Raw genomic sequence first — 25,864 nt, 5'->3', positions numbered from 1 at the left:
ATGTTATTCACAATATCCCTTAAGATGGTGTCCTCTATTTTATTATACTGTTCACTGTATTTTTGTATAAAATGGAAGTTAATGTGGGCTGTGGTCCAGAAAAGCACTTTAGATATGTACATAATGTTAAACATAAATAGTTTTATTGACCTCAGTGACACTGCTCATTAGCTTATAATTATTTATATATTTATTTCTTTATTTAAACATCCTATGGAATAAAGCCCACAGGCAATGCACCCCCTGAAGGGAGCCAGAATGGAGGATATAAACCTGCAAATCTAATTTCTTTTTTGTTGCATTATAACTGCTACTTATAACCCAACATTATCCTTGACATTTATTATAGTGAATGGGAAGGAACTACTGCTTCGTACTTAGAATATGCTAGAAAAGACCCAATTCTGTTTTTTATTTAAGAAACATTAATATAGAACCAAACTGTACAGTGTTATATGACTCAGAGCTTTTGCTTTCTGCAGCTCTTAAAAACTTCAAGAGAACTTTTTCTTCTTTTCATAAGTAAACATAAAAAAAAAAAGCGCACTATAATTAGTTGTGTCCTAAAGCTTACAGTTGCTCAAGCTGCAACATTCAAAAGATTAGGCCATTGGTATTACTTTGACCTGAATTTGCAGAGACTCTAGTCATTATTTTCTAAAATTGTGGTTGTGATTTGAGGGGCAAGGGGGAGATAGACATACATAGGTGTCACAAAGCTCTGTGGCCCCTATGTGTACATATTGTTTCTTTCCTGGTTTAATATATGCAGATGATAGAGATGATGTCCCCTAAACCCAGCAGTGGACTTGATTTCAAAGAGTGGAAAAGCTTCTGTAATCTTTGAATTCTTAGCATAAATCAGACTAGGACTGATTGATATAAATATGTTTTGACACCTAAGATTCTATGATCTTAGTACCTGGGAGTGATAGAATTGGCCATGGGCAGGTGGTGTTGCCATTCTAAGTTTTACTTTCTCCATTTGAGTTGCTTTATAATACATTCATATATACTGTGTGCGTAGTCATTTTTTTAGATGACATGCAGCAAGCAAGCAAGCATCCACAGTGATCCCTAAGGCTTCTCTCCTAAATGAAATAATCCAGTGTGGGATTTTTCTTTCTAAATTACGAGCAAAGAAACCTGTTACATGTATATGTGTAGGAAAGCGTGTATGTGTGTGGGAATACACAGGCACACATGCTTATTTTGCCAGTAACCTGCTGCATAAAGAAAAAAGCACTTCCTAGCCACTTGTCACAGCCTACTTCTACTCTGCCGTTACAGGTGTGACTGTAGCGTTTGTAGGCATACCTAGTCTGGCTTCAACCAAAAGCAGTCAAGCTGTAGCAACATGGATTTCAGTGCATGCTAAGTGCTCAAATATGCAAATAGCCTGCTGGCTGTCTCTCTGCAGCGCGCTCTGGGACTGATAATTTTCAGCTTTGCCATCATTCATACCACAGCTAGCTATAGTCTGCCTGCACTCACACATTCACACCTCTTCTTACCACAGAGACAAAGCCCAGGTGGATTATTTGGAAGATAGTGTCATGTTACAATTTTCTGTAAATGTTAAAATGGTCATTTTGTAATGCTTTTGTAAAGGAAAGAAGCCGCATACGACTGTATTGTGGACTCTAATACAGTTTCAGTGTAGCCTCTAACATTGGGTAGAGTGCAGGAAGCACGCGGATTAATTGAATATGGGTCAAAGAACTGTATCCAAAGAGTCTACCTGTGCTCCTGCTTCGGTCATTTCTGATGCCTGAAAAGCTGTTGCCTCCACATGTTCTGCTTCAGATGCCAATGCATGCTCTAGGGAGAAGGACATACTTTGCATCTATGCATATCAAGATGAGAATAATCAATCAGTTTTAATCCCACCCAAATAAAAAGTGTTTGGAAGATTGAAGTTTCAGTTCTTTTGCAGATGAATTATTTTGTGTTAACTGTTTTTTGATTCTTTGATTAAAGAATCAAAGATAGGATAAGATCCTGTATTTTTCACAGTCCTGTGATAATGGAAGTAGGATATGGTATAATTCAATAAAATCAGATTTTCTCTCTTTAGTTAGAATCCATTTCACTGAAATAGTTCAGAATCAAAGACCTGCCTTCTCATTAAAGAGGGCGAAAAACAAGCCTTGTTGTACTAAAAGTGTGCATAGTAAGGAATCTGGCCATGTAATTCTTTATAGGAATAGTGAAATATACTGTCTATATCCAAATGTTTAAACTTCAGCAGTTCTTATGCAGATTAGGTAATTGTTTGCCTAACTGCCAGCTGTGAGTTCAACTGCCAAAAATGTGGATTTGCAGGTAAATAGAAATACACATTTTAGTAATGGTGGCAACTGCACCAAACTGAGATTATAAATTGCTGAGTGTTTTTTTAAAAAGTCACATTGCTAAACTATATTGCACACATTTCTTCTACCTTTTTGTATTTCATCAGGCTATAGTTTCACAAACATTCTGTGAAAATCTGTAGAAGTGAATGGTTCTAGAAACTGCAAAGCTCACTTTAAAGCTTCAGTTTTTCAGATAATAAAATTTTACCTAAACATAGCTTATAATATCCTAAATGAGTGTTTGATCTTGCTCTCTGACCATTGATACTGACTTTGTGATCATTTTGCTAAATCATCCTTTTATATTTGAAGGAAAAAGTTATTACTTTGAAATGAAATAACAGCAGTGGAATAGTATCAAATGTTTGGCTGAACACACTTTAAGCAACCAAAAATTTGCTGGTGTATCCCCTGCTGGAATAACTGTATTTTTAAAAAGGGAGGGGAGGGGATGGAGGCAGAATTAAAAGTGCAGCCCTTGTTAGGACCTATATGGCAGCAAAACTGGAACTGAAATGGAAGAGTACCAGAATAAAGGTCTAATAATTTATTCTATTTAGGGAACAAATGTAATGCATGCATTTATTTATTTATTTTTCCCCAATGTAGGCTAAGCTAATTTCATGAAGTGTGGGGACAGGGGGAAAAAAGGATCCTAGTAAAGATCTAATGATATAACTATCCTAATTGTTAAAGCATATCGTCATTTAAGTTCACATATTAAGGTTTTGGGGGTGGGAGGGCTTGGTTTGTTTTTCTTGTGAAGCGCTGATTTGGGAATATCTATAAAGTAAGTCAAAGAACATACGTAAAATGTGATCGGGGAGCCGTGTTAGAATTCAGGTTGAACTGAATATGGAAACATTCTTTTTCTCTTTTCTTTTAAGCCTATTCTTAATTTTTCATTCAAGTAATGAGAAACTGAGCTTTAAAAAGGCTACAGATCCTTTCAATTTTTGTCTTATAGTCTCTAGTCTTTCACATGTTTTGTAAGTCGTCTTTTGCCATTTTGTATTATCTCTAATTAAGTAACATTTTCAGTACAATGTATTTTGAATATTCTGTACATTCTCAGTTTTTCAAGAAATAAGCTTATACGTTGTGATACATAAAACAAAAGCAGAAAAGACACAAGAATGCAGCTGTTTATTACTAGCTGATGAAGAATTAAATAACTTTTTTTGGACCATCTGCAAAGCTTACTCATGTGGCCTCTGCTTTTTACTGTCGTAAAATGTAGCTTTTGAATTAGTGGCGAATTGGAGCTCTGAAATTATCACTACTAATCACATATTGTGAAAGAATGGAAAATATACTATTCACAGAATCACTAACTGTTGCTTGATTTTATGGTTACTGTATTCACTTTCTATGACAGTGGCATATTCTGACTATGTTATCTGTTGCCTTATCTCTTCTTAATTTCAAGTGCTAGTAATGGTATGCCCCTAATCCAAGGTTAGGAGGTGAGAAGGATTAATCTAAATGGAGTCACAGGGTTTTCTCCTCTTCCTTCACTAGGGACTTACAGCAGACAGCCCTTGACAGAGTAAGGGAGAGTCATGAGAATCACAGAGCCTTTGGAAGCAGTAGCAAATTGGAACAGGGATGTATATCTGGCTTTTTGTTCCAAGTGCTACTGTTCTCTAGTTGAGAAACAAATTATAGGGAGCTATGGTTAAATTTTGTGTCTCTGTGGGATCACAGAATGATCTGCTTTGGAAGGGACCTTCAAAGATCATCTAGTCCATCCCCCTGGATAGCAGTAATGGAGTAAAAGCTTTTGTCTGATTATGCAGCAGCCCAGCTGCAAAGGTCAATTCAGTATCTCAGGACTCTGGGACTCAATTCACCTGTGAAACACATAGGAGGGAGGGAAGGGCATGGAGGAAACCTCTGATGGTTCTCCCCCAGTTTGGTGTTGTTTAGGAACTTCCTGAGGATGCACTTCATGCTATCATCCAGGTCATTAAAAAAAAAACCACATTTATTGGTATTTGCGCCTGTATTCATCTCTGAAAGGACACCAGTAGTAAATTAGTTGGACTTTGTACCACTGATCATAGCTTATTTGGCGTGTTGGTTCAGATCATCCACCTTATTGTGCACTTAACCAGTCTGTATCTCACCAGTTCGGCTAGGACCTATTGGGAAACTATGTTGAAAATATTTGCAAAGTAAAGGTGAGCAATATCGCTGCCCTCCCTTTATGCATCTCATCTCACAAAGGCAGTTAAGTTGGTCAGGCATTACTTGCCTTTGTTAAGCTGACCTTGCTGTTCCTAGTCACCTCTAGTCTTTCATGTGCTTTGAAGTGGCTTTGGGAAGGATTTACTCCATAGCTTTATTGATAAATAGAGGGGCTGCAATTGTGAAGCTTCCTCCTACTTCCTTTTCTTGATCAGGTGGTCTGCAGCAGATGCCTACTATGACATCACCCATGTTGCTTTGTCCTCTGGTCTGTACTATAAGCTCTCAGCTGACTTGCTTCCATTGTCCTCTTTTTTCCGTTACCTCTGAGCTTCCCTCCTTGCGGTTCCTGAGCATGGAAGGCTGGAGCATGCCAGGCTGCTCAAACTGGGCAGCCGTCAAATGGAGCAAAGGTGTGGAGGGCAAAATGGGGAGACATGCTCTTGATGAGAGAGAGAAGTACATCCTTTCTGAAATCTCCCAATTTACCTCCCCTCCCAACTGACCTTAATCTTCACCATTTGCTGCCAAAGATAGTCAATCCCTTCCCATGAGATTGCTCTCCCTTTACCCTGTCTGCAGATCTTAGAGCCAAAAGGCCAGATATGCCCCCCTCATTATCCAAAGCTCAGGTGGAATTTGAGAGCAGGAAAGCAGGGCATATCTGCAGAAATGCCCCAATGTGTGTAACTCTAGCTTTATAGGAACCCAAAACCGGAGGGAGCAGAGCCACATCTGTGTGTGTGATCAAATGTGTGGAGCACTCTACAAAAATCTAGATGCTGTCTTTGAAAGCAGTATCTCTGGGAGCAGTGCACCTCCCCACCCAGCCTGAAGATTGCAGGTCACAGCAGAGCTCACTGAGAGAGAAAAGTGAATGAAGAGGATGGGATCTATTCCAGGGAGCTGAAATTGGCCGAAAGAATTATCCAGTGCTCTTGGAAAAGCATTCTGACCGCAGCCAGCTACCCTGATAATGAACATTTGTAATGAGGAATACATCTTGCACAGAATGCATTTGTTTTGAGCGAAAGGGAGTAAAAGGCACCAAAAAGAGGATAGTGAAGAGTATTACTTGTTCGCTGAGTGAACTTGTGTCTCCTGAGGGTTGGAGTACTTGGTGATACGTAGAAAGGGATTCTTCTATTACGTGTGAGGGCTGCTAAACATATAGAAGAGGTGCTTGACAACAGCCTGATGTGTAACTGTGAGAGAGGGAAGAGTTCTGTGTATGTAGTTAGAGAGCCAAGTAATATATGTGAATTATACCTTTCTTTAAAGCAGCAGTCCCAAGAGTTGTGGCTTTTTCTGATTGCACCTTCAGTATCTGGGATGGGGTAACTAAAATAAGAACTTTTCTATTGTTTGTCACCAAAAGACACAACCCTTAACCCTCCAATATCTCTCCCCCCCCCAAAAGAAAACAAACCCCCCCAAAACAAGCCAAAACAAAAGAATAAGACAGAAAGATCTGATGAGGCTGATGTTGTCCTCTGGTGAGCTACTTTTAGTCAAATGTAATTTGAGATGGGAAAAGAGAATTTCTTACTTCAGTAAAAGGTTGAGTAGAGAGGGCAAAAGGGTCTGGAACAGTCCATGTATTTAGGACTTTTATTTCTGTATTTTCTTGCAAACTAAGGTTTTGAAATATTCTTGATTGCGGAGTTCCTTGCTTTCAGGAAAAAAAAAAAAGGTGTGTATTTCTGGAAATATTTCATGCAAAGGTGTGCACATTTAGAAGAAATTGAGTATTGCAGGGAACCAGATGTTGTGACAATCCCCAGCTGGGGTTTTGGCATCTAATGGCTATAGTCACCTGGTATGACCTAGAGCAGAACATGCTGTGCTCGCCTCCTAAAGTGGGACAAGCTCTGCACAGAGGAGTTGAGGTTGAGCTTTCTTCATTGGTTGTCGAGTTGTATTTAAATTGCATAGAGAGGGATTCTAATATAAGTATTACAACCAAGAATGGCATTTTTTAAGTTAGTGGAGTTAGAAAATTGTGAAGGTGTATAAAAGATCATAGCTAGGCCTCCTGTTATAAAATAGTTAAATAACATTGACTGTAAAATATTACATTAAAACATTAAAATGAACTTTATTATATTCTATCGCAAAATGAGAAATATCGTTGAATGCATAGATTAAAATAACTCTTTTATTAATTTAAGTCTCCACAGTTCTCCCAGGATGTCATGGAGTCAGGAAGTGTGGTAAAAAGCTGGCTTTACTATCAGGACCCCTGATGGCTTAAGGATGTGTAAACAGTTCATAAGGCTAGACAGGTCCCAGTTAGCTGCACACCTGAACAGCCCCATGAAAATGTTATTTCAGGTAGCATCTAGCTGGTTTTAACCATGATTTGACATTAGTCAAAACTCAGTTTAATTCAAAGACTTTGCTGCATATTTTAAGAAAGCAATGCAAAGGATTCAAGTGAGAAAAATTAGACTGTCATGGTATGAGAAAAGCTTTCAGAACAACAAACTGTTTCTGAATCTAGAAAGCAGACGTAATTAATAAGAGAGCTTTGCTGGTTTTGTTACAAACCACAATGAAGGGAAAGGAATCAAATGAATGAAGGCCCCGAGGAACCTGGCAGAGATCTGTTCTAAGATCCCATTAGAATGCAATTCAGGAAGTTGGCTGACGTTGTATTTGCCGTGGTTATCACTGGCATACTGTGTATTATTTATTTCTATCAGCTACTGAATAGAGATATAGAAACATATGCTGTCAATTATATTGAAATCTATTTTCTTCTGTGTCTGTGGTTTTGGTATATGGTTGAGTTCCACAGAAGTCAAAACCAAACCACTGCCCCAAAATGGCCTTAGGTTACTGATGAAGCCAAGGGAGAATTTAAGCTATTGACTGGCTGCGTTTATTAGTGTTTAGCACTTTTCATACTTCTAAGTAAGCATTTCTAAAGGAATGGTAATTTTGGTCAGATTCCAAGTGGGCAGTTTCATTCTGGCAACCCTTATTGTTCCGACAGCTTCAGCTGAGTATGTAGTCTTGCTCCTATCGTCGCCTTTCCTTCATGAATATGCTAAGTGGTAGTGCTTAGAGATGCATTCTCACTCATTCTGTACCACCCTGCTTATATGGGCATTTATGTATCCATGTGGTAAACTGGATTAAAGAACCTGTAAACTAACCCAGTAAAAATCACTTTGTAATTTTAACCTTACTTATTCCCAAGGCAGGTGATGGTGCAGGATGGGAATACAGTACCAGTGTTGAGGGGAAAGTGATTTTTTTTTTTTTTTTCCAGCTGTAATGTTAGTCTGTGCCACTTTTATGTGTTTATGTGGCTAGGATCTTGTTATTTATGCCTGTACACAGCTCCAAAATACAACATTTTCAGTAGTATATGAAATGATATCTACATTCACTGGTGTCCAGCTGTTTCAAGTGAAGGGCTAAACATATTTCAGAGAAGTCAAGGGGATGCAGTCTGTGTTTTGAAATGGATTTCTGCATCTGTTCTGTTTGCTTTACATGGCTCTTTTCGCTTCCATTCTTTTTAGGGAAAGGGAAAAAAATGTTATATCTACACCACCCACACCTCCCCCTGAGTGTTGTATGGAGAATTCACTAACTAATAGAGGTATAGCTAATATACTTCCATGCCTCATTCCTAATGTATGTGTGCATCCTGGAGTCTGAGTCTGACAGGGAGCTCACTGTGCACCAATTTCCAGTTGGCTTATGGTGATGTGTGGGTACCAGGGCTAACCCCACATTTGTCTTTCAGTCTCCAACAGGGAAGCTCAATGCACTTTCTTTTCTCATATTTATTTTTTTCCCACTCCCCCATCTCTGGTCCCCCCCCCCCCCTTGTTGGTTGGTTGGTTGGTTGGTTGGTTGTTTTTTTCTGGCTATTTTATCTATGTTGGGGGAAGGAGAACATCCTTGAGGAAATGCTCCTTAAGACCAGGTCACCTCAGCTTTCCTCAGACTTACTGAGACAAGCTGAATGGCAACTGTTTTCTGTGTCATGATATGGTATGATGTGCTGTGATACAGGGCCAGTCAGAAAGCTGATAAGCACTCATGGCGAAGAAAGGAAAGCAGCTTTTTGGAACGTTCCCAGCTCGTATGAGCATTGCTTCAGCAGCTGCAGTAAAAGCAGTGGGAGCAGCATCCCATAGCAATGAGGCTGATTCAAGTACTTAGGTTTTAAAAGTATGTGGTACAGGGATTACATCTTCTACTCAACATCTTTATAGATAAATTCTCAGGACTGCAGTTTAGATACAGCAGAGCACAGTGTCACCTAACTCACAGGCTGGACTTGCTTGCATGGGGCTGAATCGTAAATTATGATTTATTCAAGAGATCCCTCTATAATCTCATTGAAATTAACGGATAACTTTTATGAATACAGTTTGCAAGTTTGGGATCTCTGGGGATTTGAAACTGTATTATGTAAGCTAAACCTCAGAACAGTTTTTCTGGCAGGCTAATATTGTGAGTCTGTGGGTCAAGTTAGTGTTGTGCTCTTGATTATACTGGAAATTAGTGGTAGGGCTGAAATTAGAAACTCGGATCACTGACAATCAGCCTCTGATATTGGCATTATTTGTATAATTTAAATACATAAGCACACTCAGCATGCCCCAAAAGCATCTGCCAAAATATGTAATACAGATCATATCATCTTTGCAAAAGGATGAAAGAATGCTAGTAGCTCATGTTTTATACTCAGAGGCTGATATTAACTGCTCAAACAAGAACCATGTTCCAATATTACACGATAAAGTGCAGATCCAAGGGCAAAATTTGGCTCTAAAGAACTGAATAGAAATTATTCTTAGAAAGGCTTCAATTATCTCCACAGTAAAACTACTAGAATCCTCATTTTCGTCACTACAGACACTTGATGAGAGTAGCAGATGGCCACACAAAGCATCCATGCTATTTTATTTGAGATTTTAATGTAAACTGAACTCGTAAAATATTTTAAATAAGACTTTTAAAATAAGCACACAAATTCTTAGTTTTTGAAGGCTGTAGGTCTAAACAAATCTTGAAATACCCTGAAAATGAAACTTCTACCATGATTTAACTTCTTGTTGTTACTGTCAGAGAGACACTAGTTTTTACAGTCTAAATCTCTTCCTAATGTTTATTCTTTTTGAGTATCAGACTAATACCTTCCTTTGTGCTTTTAATAAAAGGCTCTAAAGCTGTTTAGTGGTTTTGGCATTTCGGTTAAAAACTACACAGTAGGAAAGGTTTCTTCTTCTTGGCCAGAATTCTAGCACTAGCTTTAGGCTCTTTGTTGCTTTCATTTTTCAGGGATGCTGGAGACAATTGTGAGACTCCTGTCGTCTCATTTCTCCATGGGAGACAGTCACAAACTGGTGGATGGGTACATGTGGGTTTATCTTCAGTAGCCCCTGCCACACATTATATGAGCACAATAGTCAAGATCCTGTTTTGTCATGTCAGCAGTATCATTCAGTTGGCTAGCAGTTTGGGAATTGGCATTTGCACCTTATTAGAGGTGTAGTAAACCCTGTTGCTCAGTGAAGTCCTCAAGTGCCTGCAAGGCATTAAGCATCACAAAGATACATGAGTCCTGCATTGTGAGAATGCTTTAGCAGCTTTTTCTCCCTTGCTCTTAAGAGCACGATTTTTCCCATCATGTTTTTGAAGTAGTCATTCCTAAGAATACAAATAATAGCTGTATAAGCTGAAATTACAGCAACTGCTGCTGTCAACAGTCACGATTTAATTATAAAGATTGACTCTGCATATCTCGTATTTCATCTCTAAGTAGAGATGAAAAGATATGTGAGGTATTTTATATCCTGTATACGAAAGAGTTTAGAAAAAGACAGCAAACCTGAAAACTCTGGTCTAAAAAGAGTACTAAATAGGCAAATTCTCTGAGTAAAAACAAAGTGTCTCATAAAGGTTAATTCAATATAAGTTTATTAAAGTAAAATTTAATGTGTTTTGTCTTTCTGGCCTTTTATTCTCCATTCACTTTTTTCCAGACATTCAGTCACATTGTTGAGATGAGCACATATTCCAATCAGACAGTTATAGGATTATTAGTACATGATTCCCACTTGACAGTAAAAGGTTGGAGCTTTAATTTGTTCAGCTGCTGTGAGCTTGCTGAAACAACTGTGTACCAAAAGGAGGATTCCACCATTTTTTCTCATTTTGTTTTTCAAATATTTACTCTTATGAAATCACTTAACACTAAGGGTCCGTGTCATCCATTGAAATCAATGGTGTTGGACAGGCACATCTGGTGACAGAATTAGACTCTATTTTTGTATATATATATTTTTTTTCCTGCTCTTAATTCTTCAGTTGTAGGAGTTGCCAGGAGCAGCATTTAAGAAAAGTGAAAACCCTGTCATTTCTTAATTCAAAATGTATCGTTTTGACTTAGAAGTTTTTTCATATTACAACATTACGGTTGTTTACCTGTCTATTTTGTAGTAATAGCAACAACTTTAACTGGTGCCAGATTATGTATTTATATCACAGATCAGGCTGAAAATTTGCTCTTTTCCAGAGAGGCAGAAAGATCATGTAAAACTGGTGACCACATGTTGACAGGCTGCATGATTTAACAAAACCAGAGGCAATCATTTAAAAGAAAAATGTTTTATTTTCTGCCAGCAGAGTATAATGGAGAGAAATTGGCTGGTATTATTTTTAAAAATTGCTCAAATCACTGTAGTTAGTATAAAATTGTCTCTGGAACTATTTCCTGTAAGTTAACCAGACATATGATTGTATCCTTTCTATTTTGAATACTGAAACTCACATTTCATCTGTCTTGTGTACAGCCTGTCAGGTATAATAGCTCTTTGTGATGGTTCTTTCTTCTTTCTTTTCTGTAGCTAGCCCCCCACCTACAGACCTAATACAATTGCTAGTTTTAAGCATCACTCAGGATGTATTACTAGCAGTCTAGCAGTCATTGCACCTCCTTCCCCTTCTGATGAGCTTGAGGATCTATCAGCAGATAAATTCAAGATTAACATGTGGTATTTACGGGTTTGTATTGGTTTTATTTCCTCTTGATGCCAAAGTATTTTTGGTTTACCTGGCTAAGGTTATCCCTGTGATGACAGGTTTTACATAGAGTAAGGCAGTATTTTCAGACACAACTTCCAGGGCATCTTTTCACTAGGAGCAGGATTATGTCAGCACTGTGTTATTTTGAAAACCCCACCTTAATTGTTCTGTATGTTTTGAACATTTGTGTGAATGATAGCTTTTGAGGATTACCTCAAGAATTTATTATGAAAACCATGGTCACAGAAACATTTTATGACAGAGGCTCACTTAGTGTATGTGTCCAGGTAGATGAAAAATCCTGTACTTAGGAAATGACTTGAAATGGAGAACATGAACAACACCATTACTGGTGGGTTTTGAGGCCTGGGTGTACTGTCCATGTTGAGCAACAGTACTGGTTTGATCACTAATAGCAATCTGAAAGGTTTCAGCAGCCTTTTAGGAGTAATAATATTCTGCCACCAGCTCATCTATGGCAAATCTGTTGTTTGCTCTCAGCGATTCACACTGGTACTCTTAAATAGTCTCCATAGCTGTTCCATTTCACAGGTCAGCCTCATGATGCTGTAGTGGTCAGAGCGCTACATAAGATGGCCAGAAGGTTAGAAATGCTGGTCCAAATCAGATGAGTTTAAAAATGGAATAATTTTAAAGCATCATACTGTTGCTGAATATGGAGGGAATAAAGTTGTCTTAATCTTTCTTTCTTTTTCTTTTGTTCATTCATTCTTTCTTGCTTTCTGTCTCTCAGTCTGTCTGTGTCTTTCTTTCATTTGCTGTTGTTATTATTCATGGAACAGTTCTGAACAGATGACAGTCCAGTCAATCCAAGTGTCCCATGCAGGGAAACATGGGAGTCTTTCTGAGGAATTTCAGTTTATTTGGAAAACAGAAGAATAATAAATGCATGTGTTGTGCTGAGAAACAAGGATGTTTCTGCTTGTTTCTGAGTTTTGCCATTTTACACCAGAAATTCTGAGATGGTGTAAAAGAAACTCTTGCCTGCTTGTCTTCAGAGCAAGTCATTACTTCAGCCCTCAGATAGAAAATGAAGAAATTATCATAGAGAATCTGTCCAGATTAGATTTAGATAATTTTACAGAGGTTATATCTGAGAATATATGTTTCTGGCATTAATGAATTAATGTTTTTTTTTTTTTTCTCATTTTGTATTTTCTGTAACCTATGGAACTTACCAGATCTGTTTCCATTTCTGAAACATAAATATCGTCACTGGCCAGGAATAGCGCACAGGAAGAAACAGAACTGATGTTATTGTTCATAGTTAGATCCTATTGCCTCTGTCCTGTGAACTCCAAATTGAAAGACTTAATTTTTCTTATGAGTAGCTGAGCACTGTAGCCCAATATAATGCCATTTCAGGTATGGACTAAAATAATCTTTAAATACGTCAATTGGAATATTAAAAACAGAGAATTACTACCTACTGAAGATTGCTATTAGGTTCAGTGTTGAATCTTTTTTGTTTTTTGTCAGAATAAAAAGACTGCAAAAATGAAGACTGGAAAACATACAATGACTGAGTTTCTTTAGTCAATCAAGTGTCTTGTCAATGGGAAGGTTAAAAGGGTGGCTTGATCATGGCTTGTAATTACATAGACAGGAAGAAGACAGCAGATATTTGGAGTTTCTTTTGTTTAGTGGACAAAGGAATTGCAAGATTCAGTGACTGAAAGCTGAATTCAGCAAAGTCGAAACTGGAAATAAAACACAAAATGTTAATGGTGAGGCTAATTTAAACATTGCAGCTGCTTAGCCGTAGAAATTCTTTACTTCTTGGAATTCCCAGATTAGGGTTGATACTTTTGCAAAAAAAAGCATAATTACTGGGTAATGTGGCCTGCCTCATGATGAAGATAGTTCCTAGATAATACTAATGTTCCTTTCTGATCCAGACCTGTAAGACTTTGCAGGAAGGTGCTTTACCTGCTGAGTTATTAAGAGGCTACTAGAGGCAAGGAGCTTTTCAGATTTTGCTTTTTCTTGTTATTTGCTGTCATTCGTATTTCTTGAGCTCTGAGTCTGGTTGCCCCTTTCTGAGGAAGTGTTTTTCCAAGGAGCTGTTTCCAAGGAGCTTTACTACTTGGTGGAGGTGTATCCTGAGCAGCTGTTGAGCAGTAGTTCAGAGCACTGATAATTTTAATGCCTTCAATATATGCAGTTTGATGGATGTAGGATATTGCTACTCTTGCTTGCAATTGAGTATTACTGAAGTTGGTAAGTATTGCTTAGGACATAAGGTTTATGTTTCAACTGTTAAAACTTCGATTGTTTGTTTTGGTTTTGTTTGTTTTTTGTTTTTTTTTTTTTTTTTTTTTACAGTTTTAGGATTGTAATTGATTATGCATGTGTTTTAAGGAAAGGTTTTAGCCATGTCACTACTTCTGACAAAAAATGCTTTTAGTATCAGGTCTTCTCTGACTAATAAAACTGGTCTGAGGAGAATTGGCTTTGGCTATACCAAATCTGAAAATCTCATTTAGAAATTAGATCTTGGGTCTCTACAAGTGCCTGAAAACTAAAATATGTGGGGACATAGCTCTAGCACAGCAATTACCACCACTGTGTGAGGCATTTATTTCATGGTGTGGGTTGAGCGCATAACCTCTGACAGTAGACTCTTCTTGGCATTTCAGGAAACAATGAGCCTGATAACGTATGTGGCCAGTACAGGTATCTGTAAATGGAACAAGGAAGAAGCTCTTTCTGCAATCAATGTGGGTTTCATTTTTATCCCACTGTGTCAAAACTGCTGACAGTATCATGTCTTTTTCATATGACCTGTAAGTCTTTGTGTTAAGCACCTAAAATCCACACAGTCATAAACATAACTAAAAAGTAGTTCCATGAATTTTTATCTATGTGCACATAAAAATTCATTTTGGGGAACAGCTGAAAACCAGCATGAAAGGTTATTTCTTAAGGTTATAACAAACTGAAAGTAGAATGAATTGTCAACCTGTTACACTTACACAGTGCTGCTGTAATGCTCTGAAACAGGGTGATGCAGTAAGAGGGATTTTTTTGAATTTTTTATTTTTAATAAAATGTGAAGTATAACTGATTGTTTTGGGGACTAAGCTCTAACTGTTATGTAGGTTTTCTTTACTCATTTATTATGAGTGGAATGAAAGGTGGAATGGGAGAAAGGGGACAGATTTTTTGTGAGTTTCTTAGGTTTCTGGGGCTTGTTAATGTATTTTATAACATCTGAAGAAGCTATTTTAAGATCATAAATTATTTAGTTTGAATCTGAGAGATGTCTGTTGTTATGAGTTATTTTTTAAGGTAAGCAAAACCTAAACGTTTGTAATTAGAGTTGAGGAAGAGACTTGTGGAACACTGTGCATGATAATATTTTGCTTTGCGAGGCTTTTTTCGCTAATTTGTAAACTATAATGCTAGTTGTGTGCCAGTAGGAACACATTCATAGAGTAGCCTTGCCATTCTGCTTAAAGTCTGGGGAAGGGATCCCTCTTGCTAAACTAATGGTAAGATTTTGCAGTAGGAAGTAAGGATGTGTGTCCTAATTCCTCCAAAAAAACCAGGTGGCCTAAAAATTGCACATTTTATTCTGTTTGATGAGTTACTGTTTTCTTGCTAGACTTTTTTTCCCAACTTTTTCTGCCCTTTGCCAGTGTTTGCATGACAGTTGCAGAGTTGCCACTTGTGCCAAAGGATTAAGTAGAAAGTTGGTGTAGTGTTTTTGCACAGGAAGTCAGTGGTGATTGTAGCCTGTCCTGGGATATGCAAGCAGTAATAAAAGTTATTTCACTGGTGGTACAGTGAATGAGACACCTGCCTGTGAAAACCATGCTGTCTTGTTCTCTGCTGAAATTAGTTTACACTACTCTGCTCAGGGTTCAAGCTTTGCAGGTCTTTCATACACTACTGAGGCAGCAGTTCAACAGCTAATGCTGGACCTTGGTGAGCGGAGCTTGTGCTTCTGGAGAAATGAGCTTCCATAAATCTATCAGTAAGCTTCTAGAGACTTGCACAGGCAGCAGGGTCTTTCTAAAATGGCAAAAGAAAAGTTTTGCAGGCACTGCCTGGTTTTGAGCATTCAACAGACTTATTGACAGCACCACCTGCATGGTGTCAATGCACAACAACCTGCACTGGTTTTTGCATTCTTTGTTGTTGCTTTTTTTAAAAAAAAAGATGTGCTAGATGTATGTTTTAAACAAGGTAGTGTGAGTATCAATGACAGAATGACCTCTATCAGCACAGGTTTTATCACAGGCAGCAAAAAAAATGCAGAGCTTAGGGCTGACATTGGCCATGAAGCTCATTTTCTGTCCTGTTGAAGTTACAGTGTCGTCAGTTTTAAGACAGCTCAGTTGTGTCTCTGTAAACTGCAGTAGCTCCTTTGGATTGCAGTGCCAGTATACCCTGTATTTCTTCAGTGCTTCTTTACAAAAGGTCTTGTAAATGCTCCCATTGGTAGGGCTTGAAACTAGAACTTGTATATGTTCAGCATAGATCCATCGTTGTAAGCATAACGTTTAGATGGGAAGGAGAGAATTAGGAGATGATGAGGATGATAATTGTCAGAGTAGGTAAAGAGATAAAGCACGTTATTTTCTTCAGAATGGGTCTTGGTATTATAGTAATTGAGAACACACCACCAAGAGATTATTTATGTGGCAGCAGTGAAGGAGAAAGGTTGGAATTCTTGCCTTTTTTTCCTGGCTCTGGGAACTAAATTGGAGCGGATAGTTATAAAGAGCACAGCCAACTCTAACAAAATCCCTATTTAGGTCATCTCTAAAGAGCAAACATGGGATGTCTGAATACAACATTGTGAGGTTAGGTCTTTTGGCAGTAGTAGACTTCATGGTATAGATAAACTAGCTTGTGCAGACACAGCTTTAAAAAATAAAAAAAAAATCTTTTGTTTTTTTTTAACTGTGTAACTGTTTATGCCAGAAATGTTGTGGGAAATAAAGCCCATAACTAATAGAAATGTTCCAGCAAAAAAGTCTGCAATAGCTCTGACATAGGTGAGGAAAATCACAGCTGTTTACTCACTCTTTAAAATATTAATTCAGAACCAGATCAAAAACCCCTAATCTGAAGGGTTCCTTCGTAAGTACAACACTCACAAAAGGGGTATAATCAGAAATTTGGATTCTGTTTATTTCAGAGTGATTTATTTATATAGTAACTGCTACTTAGCTCAAAGTGTAAAGCTTGCATTCAAACTGCGATGTGCTATATAGCGTATTTAATATGGTATACGAGATGGAGTACTTGGAGAACCTGGACTGAAGCTGTTGGCTTTGAAATTTAAAGTACTATGTTTACTTCAAGCAGGTGGATGTGAAATGCAGTGACGTTACATCTCTCTTGTCCTCTTGTTTTCCCCACGTCACATAATGGGTGGTGGTTTTCATGTTTCTGAGATTGCAAACATTTAGATCTATAGTCACAAGCTAGCAACAGCGTACCTGTGCTGTTTGTTTGGTTACCCATAGAAACACTACGGCAAAATTGCACTTTTCATCTTAATGCTGAATAAATTACTACTTTACATATTCAGTAATGTATTCTCCTGTCACATAACTCTTGTCGTTGTTAATTGGAATTGCTTATGCTCATTGAGGGAGGAATACTTTTCATCCTGTTTTGAATGGAAATCTGTAATCTTGAATTTGTTTCTAAACTTCAGTCATGAGGAGAGCAGTGCAGGAAATTGCTGCTGTTCCACCAAATTAGCTTCTCAGATATCCTTTTAATTGGAGACGATAACTCAGATTCTTAGTATTTTAGGAAGCTGAACAATACAAATTGAAATACAGATATTTCCAGTAAGGACTGAGTTCAAAGAAGGCTTTTATACACAGATGAGTCTGCTAACAAATAGCATGTCATATGATAATGAGACCATGTTTTCTTCCACAGTTTCACATTTTCTAACTGCACTGCTGTGAAACAAGTGGAGTGTTTATCTATTCTCTCTTAAACTGACAAATCTCTTTTAGGGACGAGTGTGCCTTCTATAGATAGAACATAGGTATACAAAAAAGAAGTCTAAACTCTCAATCAAGACCACACTACTTCCAAATGCAATATATTATACTTGTTCAGAACATTCATTTCTGCCAAAGTATTCTGTTTTTAATGTAAAGACTTCAATTTATGTTTAAGAACAAGCAAGCTATAGTTCTTTGACAGCCGTTCACACTTAATTTCTTTGCATTAAACCAACAGCATTCTTTTCCACCAACATCCATTGTTAGGACAATGCTCTCAGACGGAATTTATGAGAAATGGAATTATGTTACCAAGGAGATAGCATTTACTATAATGAAGAGTAGATCCTAGAAAATGGCCCCTTTTACAGCAGCTCAGAACAGAGCCACAAAAGCAATTGATTGGTCTTGGCATTTAGTCTTATATCAGCTGTGTCATCCATAGCTTCAGGAGTGAGAACACTAATCTGAAGTGACATTTCTGTTCTGGCGGGCTTTTCTGCCCTGATGAAAGCAATTACTTCATTCCTAAATGATAATTTGCAGGAGTTTCAACCACTTTAATTGATAATTTTTTGTTCTGAGAAGTTCAATTGTGAAGTGATTAGCTGATTTGGTAAATAGAAATTTAAGGTGTGAAATGTACAAGTTGCTCCAAGGTAAAGTGCTGGTTTTTTGCATGCTGCAAAATTACTTGATAAAACTGCAGTTTCTTTATTATCATGAGGCTGGCAATTGCTTACTTCAGCATAGGAAGAAAAAGAGATCAAAACACTAGTGCTCTTGTTTGTAGAGTTCGGGTTTGAACTTGCATATCAGAGCTCACTTAATTGTTGCTAAATCAAAGTGTACATTAGTTTTTAAGAGATTGTGTAGGGTGGTGAGTTTGTAATCCTTAAAAACCTGCCAAGTTCCTATTATTATGTTTTAATCGCGCACTTTGGAAGTAAATCCTGTTATTTGAATGTTGCAACAAAGGTGCTTATTGGTGATAAAACATTCAATTTAACGATTAGTTTGAACATATACCAACTGTTTACATAATGAAAATAAAAGAAATCTGTCAAACAACAACTACAGAACAACCTCAAGTCTCACTGATATAATAAAAAGCTTGCGTTGATATAGGTTTTTTTTCATAAGTTGCACATTATTTTGACAATAATTGTTAAAGCACATTTGAGAAAATGTATTTTTTGCTATCTACATGGAAAAGAGGCTTTTTAATAGAACCAGTTCTGTGATGTTTTCCTATACAGTGAAAAAATAATGGTCATTTCGTGTGTTAAATGAGAAATATAAAGCAAAAATGAAGGTCAGACTGATTTAGCACATCAAACAGTCTTTGTCAGCCAAGCTTAATATATCCTGAGTTTGTGGAACAAATGAAATTTTGCTGCTATGTTACACTTTGCTTCCAAACAACCATTACAACTGGTTTTATATATTGTGTGAGCATCAGACCATCAAACAGTGCATCTTTACTGACGTGTCGCTGCAGTGATGATCTACAGCAGCAATCTGCCATTTATATAAGGGCAAAATGTGCATCTATATTTAGTTGTGAAATTGGCCTATTATACTCTTGATGTTTACAGAGGCTAACATAAATTAATGATGACAGCTATGAGCAGTGCATTAGTTAAGCAGCAGAGTTTTTACCTTGAACTTGAAGGTTCCAGCTTTAACTTCCAGCATATACTATAAAGCTTTCTTCACACATTAAAGAAATTCTTCCAAAAATATTACTTTTTCTTGGACAGCATTAAATGGCTTCGTTTTGAGGACTGTCTTAGTGATGATAATGTTAGATAACGGTTTCATTTGTACTTTTTGGCAAACTTTTGCCCCATGAGAACAGTGATATTTGTGGTGTGGCAAAAATGAATGCCCCTGAAAAGTGTTTGCTCATTGAAGGGGTCTGATTTGACAGACTTTGAACTTAGATGTCAGATATGCCTGGTCTGATGAAAAGAACAGTTTGAGGAAGCAGTATGGCTCACTAGGTTATGTCCTGCACTTTAACCTGAAAGTCTCCTCATGCAGCTCAGGTCAGAGCAAGTATAGATACTGTGGTAACTATAGATTCCAGTTAACTATGACTACAGATCTGACAAGTATGCAGGTGTTCAAAGGTTCATGGGTTAAAATGCTGAAGTCTTTGATGAATTTTTGATGGATGAATTTTTAATACAGGTCGACCTTTTTCCTTTGAGGCTGCATGCTAGATTAATTGATAAATAGTGAGACTGAGCAATGTTCGGATCTCCTAAGCAAACAAGTAGAATAAATCCATAAAAATCTGCCATCTCGCTTCTCAGATGTACTTAAAAAAGAAAGAAGAAGGTAGAATTTATTGTGGCTTTTGATTCTCCTCCATAACTCTTTTTTTGGAGGTTTTACCCTCACAAAAGTACTGTTCTCTTTTAAACAGTACAACTATTTATTATTAGTCTTGAAGTTCTTGTTCAGAAATAATCTCTGTGAAAAGGAAGTCTATGAACAGGACAGTAAAAAAAAAAAAAAAAAAGCAAAGAAAGAGAGAAAACATCAAGTCAAAAAGTTGTCTCAAAAGAAAAAAAATCCCCAAAGATGTAAAAATTAAAGGTAGATATATTAAAATACTTTCAGTGTCAGTTTTTCAGAACTACTTGAGTTAGTCTTAGGAAGTTAGGATTTTTTTCTTCGTTTGATTCACGTGTACAGGAATGTTAGCCCTCTCTCTTCGTTCTTTTGTACTTGTATCTACTAAAAAATATCCTGTTTCATGCATATTTGTGAGTTCCCTACCATAATGTTTAGAAAAACAGAATGGTACTAAGAAGCCTTGACAATGGAGGCTTTAGACCTCACCAATATCATCACCAGTGGTGATGCTTGACTTGCTAGACTGGACTTTTCAACTGCAGGATGTGCAAGTATGTAGTTAGTGCAGGTTACTCAGCTTCACTTCCTCCATCTTTCCATCTTTTCCCCAACCTAAATCTTTTTTTTTAGTGTGAAAATGTGCAGTGCCATGCAGATGAATATCCACTTGGATTGAGAGCTAGTCTTGAGATGTCACTATTAACCAATAAAACTAAGGCAAAAGAAGAGTCACATAAAAGCAAAATAAAAAATATTCAAAATGATTGGGTCATTTCAATATTTTGAGGAAGCAAAACTTTGAACTTCTAATTAAGTATAATTTTCCCATGAGATCAGTGAAATTAAACCACATTTTTATTGGCCAGAGCAAGGCCTATGGGTGGCCACTTATAGGTCTAGTTGGACATTACCTCAATGAATTGCCCAGGCATTGAGCGAGCTTTTCTATGTATCCATATGTATTATAAATGGGTTTAGTTGACCATGTTGTTTGCACTGGTCAGCTTGAAGCCCCCAGAAAAGATTTCCCTCAAGCATGTGGCTAAGTAACTCAGTTGCAAGTAAGAATTCTTCTATTTATGTTGGAAAAGAGTGTACATGGAAGGCCATAAGTAATCAAAAGTATCTTTTGGGGGATTGATGGGATTGGATCACTTAGCTCCAGTCCATTTTTTTGAAACATATTCACTGTGTGCTCTAACATTGCACATCTTTTCCATATATCTGATTTCTTTTCTGTGAAATGGATATAACATCTGTGACTATGGGCTTTGGGGAGTTAAATAATGTTTAGGGTGGACCTTTTGCTCCTTGAATTTAAAAGACCAGACTAATATAAAAATACGGACACATATTGTTTCATTCTCTGCAAAACTTGTTATAAACATTATTAGATGCTGTTGAGTGTTATTTTTGTACTGTATCTGGTTTTGCTGCTACTAATCCGTATTGTTGTTACAGGCTTAAGAAATTCGCTAGTGGTCGATAACAGCTAAATTAACAAGTACAGTGCTGTTTAGTATTACAAGAAAACGTGCTCTGTTCTGATATACTGTTGCACTTAAAAAGTTTCTCCTGAAATCAGGGGGGATTTCAACAGAATTATCAAAAATAACTGTGCATCCTGTGTGAGTTTGCCATACTTCTCTGCTTGCAGTTAATGAGAAAGAGCAAAAGGTATGAAGGCACACTGCAGGCAAGCTGTCCTTTGGCTGGTGCTATTATATCTGGAGCTCAGCAGCCTGTCTGTCCCTGAAACCTTGTTTTATGGCCGTTTCCCCCAGTCCAATCTCTGTTTATAAAAAGTACAATGAGGGTGCTATGAAACCTCACTGTTTCCGGTCTGTGGGGCTGAGCAGGGGGAGACTGACAAGTCTGAGAAGCCTGACCCAGGGGGTCTTGCCTGCATTAGGTTTAAGGAATGGTGTAGGTGAAATGCAGTGTGAGCTGCCTTTCTAAAAGTGGGTAAGCCTGCAATATATCTGCTTCCGAGCTATATTTTTAAGTTGAAGACAGAAATATTTATTTGTAACCACAAGTGTTCACCTGTTTTAATTCAAAATGCAAACTCTTGGAGTTAAATTATTTTACTGATTTTTACCACCCAAGCTGAGACATGGAAGTGAGGTATGGATAACGCTAAAAAGTCTTTGCTAATGTAAGTCAGCACATCTGTTGATCTGCTGTAACATGTTTGATTGCCATGGTATGCTGCAAAAATTAGGAACTGTGATTGTCCTATCTTTAAAGTGACAGATGATGATCTGTCAGACATGTGGAGGTTCTGGGTGTGCACACAGATATGGATGCATATATATGCTTGTGAATATAAAATATCTGAAATGTTATGACATAAAATATGAAGCAGGTTAAGTTTGGAATGACCACAAGCACAATGAAATTACAAGTGAGTTATGAGTACCAATAAAACTTTTATGCAACACCATATTATCATGTCTTCTGCATCTGCTGTGTCTTCAATAGAAAATCTACTTCAGAAATGCTGTGCTTATCATTTTAAAATTATATGGTAGTATTTATTGTACCCTTTTATCTGTAAAAGCCAGAACCCCTTTATATCAGTCCACCTGGAAAGGCCCTAAAAGGAACAATAATACATAATTTACAAACATACTATCTAAAATAGTGTTAGTTTTCTAGCCATTAAATATCTGGTTTATATGGTTCTGCATCTCAGAATTGTAAGAAGCTAGCAGCTGGGAACCTCTTAGTTCTTAGTGAACTCTGTATATGGAAACTGTTTGAGAAATATGTTCTTAAGGGAATGCATAAAGTTTCACCATTGTATGATGACATCATCTTTTGATATCATACTGTGATGTGCGCTGATCCAAATATTTTAGCTCCTCCACCGAAGGCAAAGAGGGAGCCATATGCCTTTGGGTATATTTCCCACTGTTGCTTTCTTGTTGGTACAGTGGATAGCATATGTTGATTTGCTTGTCTGTTGGGGAACCTTCTCTATCATGTAAGAGCTCTTAAATGTGCAGTGCTTGCTGTCATGGTGCTTTCTGAATGTTTTTGAAATTCATTTAATAAACATGGGTGTCGCTTCCCACAGTTGTATTTTTCTCATTAATAGGAGAGCCTGCGGGTATGCCTAGGTTTTTGCAACTTGATACTCCAGCAAATTCATTTGTGTGACCAAGAACCACCTCTAATCCAAAAGTCATCTGACAAGACCCAAGATGAGTTTTGCTCCTGTGTCTGTTGTGTTCTGTTAGCTTCACACCCCTCTTTGCTAGCATCCTCTTGGGGTTATCAGTGCCAGCACTTTGCTTTGTTAAGAGCATTTGATGAGGAAGCTGATGTTGCCTATCAGAATCACAGGTGCCAGAGAGGATTAACAGTGATGTTTAGGTCATATCTAATGAATTCCTGCATCCTGCTGAGGAAATCACTGCTCCCAAATTAAGGATGCATTGTATCAGCATAACAGCAGTGTCCGACACTACAAGTGTATTTCCTTAGTGGATTTAATGTAGAATAGAAATTAGGACTTCCGTGCACATCTTGTCAGACACTGTTCCTAAATTTAGCTTAATGTACTGATGCCAAGAGAAGAGTGCTACAAGTTACAAAATCCTTGACTCAAGTCACACAATGAAGCTCCCACAAATGACAATATACCAAATGGCTGGGAGAAAAAAACATGTTATTGATAATTCTGTTCCTCAGAGGTTTCGTTTTTGTATCTCTTATATCAGATCCCCAACCCTTGTAATTTGGGATTATTTTTTTTTTTTAATATATATATTTGGCTTTCAAATGATTCTGTTTACTGACAGAGGTAAACTCACTTTTCAGCTTAACTGATTTCCATTGCACACTTTTAGTGATCCATTAATGCATCATGGAAGCTTACATTGCAGTATATTACACAGTTTTGGCAATCTCCTGAACCCTATACAGGACTTTGTAAAATGCTGATTCAGTCTTTCACATTGCTCAGGAATAGTCTATCACCAATCAATTTCTTACTTTTTTTTTTTCTTGCATAGGGGTATAGTTAAGTGCATTGGAAAGAAGACGTAAACCTCTCAGTGCAGACTTTCAGATTAGATCTAGAATCTCAGCTCCTATGGGTTCCTGAAACTTGGTTCGGGGACATGAGGTCCTCAGGCTTGGTTTCTGGAAAAAAAAAAAGTGTGGTGACAAGTAGTAAAGGCCATTCCGTATGCCGTAAAAATGAGCTTCCACTTCGAGCAATTGGGCAGAGACACCTTCCTGTCTTTCCTTTATGTTACTGTTGTGGGTGTTTAAATTATATAGGGTATCTTGCTGCACTGAAATTAATTTGACAGTTCATGCCTGATGGAAGTGTAGCTTTCAGGTGTCTATGTACATAAAATACTTCTATTGGCTAATGGACCTTTTGAGGCTTTTTATATATCTATGATGGTAGATATTTTAAATTCGAAATTGGACAGAGATGCATCTGCAATGAGCATTGTGGAATCTTATTTTCCAGGTACTTTTCTCCTAAAATATAACTTACAAATCTAGCTGCTAGTGGTCTATATAGAGTTCCTAAAGACAAGTATGTGCTTGAAAGTGGGATTCAGTAGATGGTATATCCTGTGGGTAAGGGCATGTTGTTTCCTTCCATATCTTTATCTCACCATCCCTATTTCTTAGCCAGGCTTTTTAAAATACAATTTCTTTTGTTGTGGAATTATGTAGGGAATATAATTTGATAAGGATTCTCAGGGAAGTGTGATGGAGGGATTTCATTTGCATCTTAAGAGCCCCGCTGATATGCTCTGTCAAGTCTGAGGTGGCAGAGACAGCCATGAAAATGCAGGTGGTTGAAAATACTAAAATAAGGAAACCTTTGTATTATTTTCAAATTAGAAAGATACGTAAATAGAGGTCTTGGAGTCATGGTACTATATTTGTGTGCCTAAATACTACTGACCTACTTCATATGCCAGAGAGCTTTTGTAGATCTGGCCGTTATGATTATTTTGCTGATAAAATCGAGGGTTTCAGGAAGAGCTGTAAAAGCTTGAGAGAAGTATTTGCTGTTCCATTATACACTCTTTGAATTCTAGGTCTTTTGTAAGCCAGTTAGTAGTTAATGGAATTGTGGTTGTAGATTCATTAAATAAATAAATAAACAAAGCAAAGGAAGGATAAGAGTCTTCGTGAGGGACAAGAACAGTTTCTACTCACCTTACACGGTGTCTGGCAGACACCAACCCAGCATCATCACCAGCCTCTATGTACCAAGGCAGAGGTATGGGCAAGCTTATCATACCCTGAGGTGAACACTCTGCTCTGACTCGATTAAAAAAAAATTAAAAAATTTTAAAAAGTGTTTAAACCTCTCGTTGAAACAAAGAGGCAGCAGCTGTTCTTGGTATTATCTACACATCAACTCCTCATCTTTTGGGAAGCGTACTGTACATTTCTGCTCCAAACCATGCAAAAAAAGGTTAATCCCTTTTCCCTTGCAAAGCTCTATTATTACATATTGAAATCAACTGAAACTTGAGTTTCCTTTGAATTTTAGAGAAAGACCAGGAAAAGACCCCAGTGGCATTCAGCAGTTTTATACCAAGTGAACAAATAGCGCAGGAGTAAAATCAGAGTTACCTTTAGGTGTTGCTTATGGGTTGTGGCAAGTGATACAGTGGTGCAACAGGACTAAATGAATGTCTTTGCATTTCCACCTACTCTGTGTAAAGCAGAAGGTCCTTTCTGACCAAAAAGTTGTCAGTCTGACATGAATCTATTAGTGAGTTATAGTCAGAAATATGAAGCACATAATAGTATTAACTGCTTGCTCACCCCTCTGACAAAGGTTGCTGTTCCCACAGCAAGGGCAGCTGAACAACTGATAAAGACCAGCGTTTTAAAACCCAAGAAGTTATT

At 37.5% G+C, this 25,864-nt stretch overlaps 1 protein-coding gene across 4 annotated transcripts in view; it reads left to right on the top strand.

Moving 5' to 3' along the window:
* The window catches only part of NPAS3 (neuronal PAS domain protein 3), a 607,513-nt gene that overhangs the window by 161,663 nt on the left and 419,986 nt on the right, over positions 1-25,864 (top strand). The gene's annotated exons all lie outside the window — the stretch shown is intronic.

This window comes from Pezoporus wallicus, unplaced genomic scaffold (genome assembly GCF_028554395.1).
Source record: "Pezoporus wallicus isolate ANWC-B61680 ecotype Strahan unplaced genomic scaffold, APGP_CSIRO_Pwel_v1 contig_3486, whole genome shotgun sequence".
NCBI lineage: Eukaryota > Metazoa > Chordata > Aves > Psittaciformes > Psittacidae > Pezoporus > Pezoporus wallicus.
Note: the sequence above shows the minus strand (reverse complement) of the source record. Positions and strands in the feature narration are given on the sequence as shown.